Source organism: Quercus lobata, chromosome 10 (genome assembly GCF_001633185.2).
Source record: "Quercus lobata isolate SW786 chromosome 10, ValleyOak3.0 Primary Assembly, whole genome shotgun sequence".
Classification (NCBI taxonomy): Eukaryota; Viridiplantae; Streptophyta; class Magnoliopsida; order Fagales; family Fagaceae; genus Quercus; species Quercus lobata.
In genome coordinates, this window is record NC_044913.1 from 53,722,877 (window position 1) to 53,729,292 (window position 6,416).

Consider the following 6,416-nt stretch of genomic DNA (forward strand, 5'->3'; position numbering starts at 1 on the left):
TCAAAGAAGTTCCTGTGGGTTGAAGTGGAACAACAACTGAACCTCTGGTAGCAACATGCTATGGGGTGGTAGTCTTGCTTATGGGATCAAATCAATGCGTTCAAGAAATATTTGAAAGTGGGCTAGTGAGAGCATCCATGAGGCTGAAATAAAGTCAACAAAATATGTACAGGTGATATCATGGCTTCTTCTAGAGAACTCTATCGGTATTTTTTTTTTTCATCATTATTAGGGCTATTTTATGCAACCAACAAGCTGCAATGGAAAATAACACTAGCCCATAATGATGTAGGTTCCTAACTAGGATGTTTAGTTAGTACCTGCTTTTGAAGAACTTGAAAGAGTTTATACCTATAAGTTGGCACATACATGAAAACTTAAATAGATTTCACGTGAAATGGACAAAAAGGAAATTAAAGAAGTGTTCACAAAGGTCCAATGTAAGATGAAATCCGTACAATACAAACAGAAAATATAAGAAAAGCAACCTTTTTCCTTAACCATGATTTCCATTTCTTTTGAAACAACTTCATCCCATTTTGTAATTGTCATATGGAAACCATAATTCATAGTCTTATATTGGAGGTTGTGAAGTAAGTCAGTCATCAAATCTAGTGCTCCAGGTATATAAGCACTAGCTGAAATGAAAAACAGAAAACATTAGACAAGCAAAAAGGAAGTGACTAAAAATATTGTTCATGTCATAGTTCCATAAAAATATTGTTTTGGTTAGCAGCTGAAAAATGAAAAAATAAAATAAAATAAAAATAAAAACAGAACTTAGAACAGAAAATTTCTAACCATTAAGCCACATGACTAAGAACTCAGGGTTTGCTTCTAAGATCGGTACTCAAAGAGTTTTTTATATTAGAAAACATAAAGCAAGCAACTAAAAAGAACTAGTGGTAACAAGATGAACTTAATACCAACTCCAATCTAGTAACTCTATTCCAAAAACTAATAATGTGATAACAGTAACCAAAAAATGAAGTTTAACCAAAACAATTGACATGTATCTGTATATATGTTTTTAGTTGCATACATTGTTCATTAGTCATTACTTATTTAACTTCTATCCTTCACTTATTAAAAGAATGCAGATGCAAAGAGAGGGGTAGAAGCTAATATGATTAGATCTTAGAAAAAAGAAAAGATAATTCTTTTTTCCAATTGATTCCACATTTAACCAAAACTAAGATAAATAAAAAAATTTATATCAAGTAAATGAACTCAATCAGGATAGACCCTAAAAAATAACAAATATGGCAGCTAATGTGGACAAGAGGGCTGCATGTCTAATCAACTCCAAATTCCATCACAATAATACAAGTGTACATCTATTAGAGTAGGTGTTCTTCTCCAACCACAAGCACAACAAAAACTTTGATATAAATCAATTTCCATAAAATGAAAAGATGAAACAAGGAGTTAGGCTACTCAATCTTGTCCCCCAAGGGCATTTTCACCATTCAAGCATCACTTCAGCCACTAGGTTGGGTTGCCATTGCAGTCGTTGCTGCTATTAGGCAGTGTAAAATACCATAATCCAAAAGAAATGAGTACACAAGAGTGACTACGATAAGTATAAAGATTCATTTCATAGACAGTCAGATAAAAAGTGGAAAATGTTTTTCTATTTAAAGATATAGTTCAGAGCTGAAATTATGGTATGATTTGTTGCTATGAATCTAATGGTACCCAACTTCAAAAGCAGCTTCCTAGTCATGTACCTGCAACCTAAAAAAATTCTACAGTGGTCAACCAATTAATTGTAATTGAAAAACCAAATAAAAAATTCATTTTTTAAATCAAAAATATTTTGCTCCAAATGTTTCATCCAAGTATATAAGAGTATAAGTAATAAATTTACTCAGATACTCAAATAATGATCCCTATAACAGCAATCATCCAACTGATTTTTGCCAACAATGCAGAGATGATAACTTTGAAGGTAGAGGGAAATAGCTTGAGGCTATAACTTGACTTAATCATAGTGACACGGCCATCTCAGGAAAGACACTTATTGGCTTAACCACTTAGCTTGCTTCTAGTTTTTGGTTGAAAAACTAAAAATCCTTTGCTTCTAATCTGGTTTAAGAATAGAGGAGACCCAAGATTTTTCAAATTGGCACCAAGTCTTTTGAAACCAGACCTTTGACAAAAGCTTGTTCACCATGCCATTACTCACATTCCTTGGAGCAAAGAGTAGTCCACATTTGGCTAAGTTCATGGCTTGTCCAGATCATTGGCAATATTTTTGGACACATTGCTAGACACTATCTAACTCCACTTTTTCTGTTCCTATATGCCTTTTATTCTACCAACAAGATAAAAAATTAACATACCATAGACTAAACAACAGAATCAATCATTGATTGCATAAACTAACTGCCACCGATATTGCGAATGGCAATGTAACCAATCCCATCAATTTAGTTTCCAATGTAGAATAGATATTGGTCACACATAAGTCCTCCATTGCCACGATACTCTCAACGTAGTAAGATATAATTAAGACATGCAAACATCATCTGATTGTAAGGGGTTTACCTTGCCAAGCCAGATAAAAAAAACCCAAATTGTTCAACCTAGCCAGAAAAACCTATGATAAATAACCCAAATAGTATAAACGGCAATACTAACAAACCTAGCTAGACAAAATTAAGAAAAATAAACCAAATTGAAATCAGTATTAAACATACAATTACATGTTTTACTAATTCAAGTATATACAATAACTTATTCTCTCACCTACTATGAACTTGCTATGTACCAAAAGGAATAATAGATTGGTTTTGTTCCTAGCAACCCTGCAAAACCAAAAGGTAAACAAAAACAAAACAAAACAAAATTAATAACAATTCAGCCATATAGAGAACAAATGGCAACAGTTAAAAAACCCATATGGAAAATTAAAGAATAAGGATGAGACGTAGTGAGATTTTAGATTCGATAAACGGTGGAAACTTCAAACAAAAGGGCAGAGAGACGGAAGAAGCGCCGCTGAGTTGGATTGGATGTGGATTTGAGGTTGGATTGGAGAGGCTTTAGCGTTGAGACAGAGCTGGAGAGGCTTTAGCGTTGAGACAAGATAGAGTAGAGAGGAAAACCAGAGGCGTTGTTGATGCGTGAATGATTCTGCATTCTTTTGCTTTATTTTTTTTGGTTTATATATATAACCTGTTTAGCCAGTAACCAGTATCCCTTAAAATTATACCAATGGTCAGGATTTAAACAACATTAAATCAACGGTTAAGATTAAGGTGGGTACCGTACACCCCTTTTTTTGGAGGGGGTATGGTAGAATGACCCTAAGGGAGAATAGTATGCATATAACGGCAATGCATGTATTCAATATTTAGCCAAAAAAAGATAAAGGTGGGCCTGGTGGGGGACATGTATTCAACGCTTTAAAACAGTAATTGAAATGAATCGTAAAAAATTAATGATAGTGGACATGACTAACCGAAATCATGGCAAACAATTAATTGAGCATTTTAGGGAGTTAATCGTGCATAAGAGGGAAATCATATCATTTTAGGGAGTTGTATAAATATCTAAAACCTTGGTTTTTTTTTTTCTTTAGCTAAAAAATAAATAAATAAAACCTTGCTTTTAAATTTCTACATTTAATTTTCCACTCCTGGTGAATTGGTGATTGCTATTTATCATCAGATTAGGACATTAATTGGTTTTTAGTGTAGGTGAGAATTGAACCACATATTTCTTATTTAACGACAAAAGACTTTACCAATTAAACTAACTGAAATTTGCTTTAGAGCTAATAGATGAATGAAATTGTGATCATGTACCTTTAAAATAGGACTTAGTGGTTTCTAAGTCCTTATGATATCCATGAAATCCTAGGTTTAAAACCTTTCGCCAACATCTTAGGGCCACCCCCATGAGATTCCTCCCTATAATAATCTAGTGCATGTGGGACGAGGAATTGCATACACCTGAGGGAATTGTCAAATACTTGAAGAGGTCTGAATATCCTTGTAGAGAGGGAAAATTCCCGACCTATCACAAGCTGACACGTCACATTACCAAGTCCACAAAATACAGCCAATTACAAAGCACCACGTATTGCTGCTAGGTTTTGCTATCACTATTTAGAAGCCAACGAAAATTTGCCAAGTGTCATGCAAAAACCAATCACGCATCAGCGTACGTGTAAGCGATGATACAAGCAGCCTCGCACGTGTAAGCGATGACTTAATCAATCTTGCACGTGTAAGCGATGACACAAGCAGTCCAGCATGTGTAAGCGATGACATAAGCGGACCAATCAGGCTGTGACATGTGTCACCAATCAGAGTCCGCCACGTGTTGCTCACCCACCTCCAAACTCCTATAAATAGAAGCCTTCCTAAGACAACTTGGGGAAGGAGACCAAGACATCTTGAGGAAGGACACCAAGAAATCTTGGGGAAGGACACTAAGCCATCCGGAGCACAAGCAGCATCACAGAAGGTTCAGAAGCACTCAGAAGTACTGGAGCTTTGCTGGAATCAAGCCCTGAAGCCTCCAGCAACTTCAAGAACTTCAACTTTGAATACGAAGAACATTCGAAGAGAAATCATCCAAATCATCTTCCTAGATCTTAAAGGTCACTGGAATCAAGCTTAAAAGCCTTCAGAAACTCCAAAAAACCACAAATTGGTAAAGCTCATCGGATTCAAGCCTCCAAAGCCCTGAAGAACTTCCACTACAAACCCTCAAATACGAAGAACATTCGAAGAAGAATCATCCAAATCATCTTCTTAGATCTCAAAGTTCACTGGAATTAAAGCTCAAAAGCCTCTAGAAACCTCAAAAAATCACAAATCAGTGAAGCTCAACGGATTCAAGCCTCTAAAGCCCCGAAGAACTTCCACCACAAACCTTTGAAGACGAAGAACACACGAAGAACACGAAGAACGTGAAGAACAAAGGATTTCCTGTTGGTGTGGTGTGTGTTCCAAACACTTTTATTCTTATTTATTTTCTAGCCGTTGGAAATTTATGAGTAAAATAGCCGTTGGGCAATTATGAGAAAAAAAATATAGCCGTTGGGCTTTTAAGGGTTATTAGTAACCAATAATTATAGACTATTATCTTCATAAGTAGCCTATATAATACTCATCATAACACACTTTCTAAAGAGACTTTTTTTACTCTATATTTTTAGATATACACAAGTCTACTATCTTCCTCTCCCACATATTTTTTTTCTACAAGAATATTTGTTCTAAGGAAAGGCAATAGAGGGTTGTTCTTAAACCTTTTGTGAGTGGAAGTGCGTACATCACAAAAGTCGATGCTATAGTCTAATCCTGGGGGGTTGTTTGGCCAAGAGAACCAATCGCACCAAGTTTTACTTTGGGTGGCACGAATCAACCTTTAAGGACAACGCTCTTCATAAGGACAACGCTCAAAGGAGCACTCTTTTGTAATTACAGAGAATTGTACCACACAATCATCAATATAAATTTGCATTTGTGAAACTATTTTACTTGTTTGACTTATTTCGAACCGAGAAATTTAGTCGTCCACAATCCTCATTTGTCAAAAATATACATTCATACGTACATACATACATACATACATATATATATATATATATATAGGGTTCAAATATGCAAAACTGATGCTCTAAAAAATCTTATTCATATGAAATAATGAAATGATAAAAGTGTTATAATTTTTGGTATGCTATGATATGATAGATTGTTCAATGTATGACATAAATAATGACCCTTATCTCCTAAAAGAGCGACTTAGTCAAGTAGAATGGGTGCCTAACACCTTCTCATTTTATAATCTAATCTTCCAATTTAGATAATTTGTTGTAGATTAAATATTTTCGATTTTATTTTTTATTTTTAAAATGTAACAAGAAATCAAAACTATGCTCTTTTTCTTTGGTTTGTAACTAGTAAACAAAATTTTATAACTTCTATTTTTAAGCTAAAATCATGTAATCTGAATTTATTTTTTATGGAATAGAGAAGAATTTTTTTTTTCCTTAAATAAACAAGTAGCATTCCAAATATAAAACCCTCGATCTAGGGGTACTTGTCTTCCTCCCCCATTTGGATTGTGGGTTTCTCACAATACATAAATGCTAATTCATTAATCTTCTTCTTCCTCCTCTTTTTTTTTTTTTTTTGGGGGGGGGGGGAAGTTTGACTTTTTCCTTTTCTCCCAAATTATTTAGTTTATGACATTTGTTCCGGGGCCTTTTTTCGGAGCTCAACCATGTGTGGTCCATTGGAGGGGTGACCTTGCTAGACCCGAGTTTGTTTGGGGAGTTGCGTCCGGAATTCAACATTGGGCCACGTGGTCCAATGGCTACCAGCGTACTTTTAAACCTACAAAACCATTAAAACCAAAGTCTAAGAATCATGATAATGGTTGAATAAATATGTAAT

At 34.8% G+C, this 6,416-nt stretch overlaps 1 long non-coding RNA gene across 1 annotated transcript; it reads right to left on the reverse strand.

The window, feature by feature from the left end:
• Positions 1–324: 324 nt before the first annotated feature.
• LOC115963200 lies at positions 325–3,145 on the reverse strand. The gene is made up of 2 exons (XR_004085743.1): positions 2,752–3,145; positions 325–2,588 (listed from the first exon to the last, which is right to left on the reverse strand). It is a non-coding gene; the product is annotated as an uncharacterized LOC115963200 (long non-coding RNA).
• Positions 3,146–6,416: the final 3,271 nt, after the last annotated feature.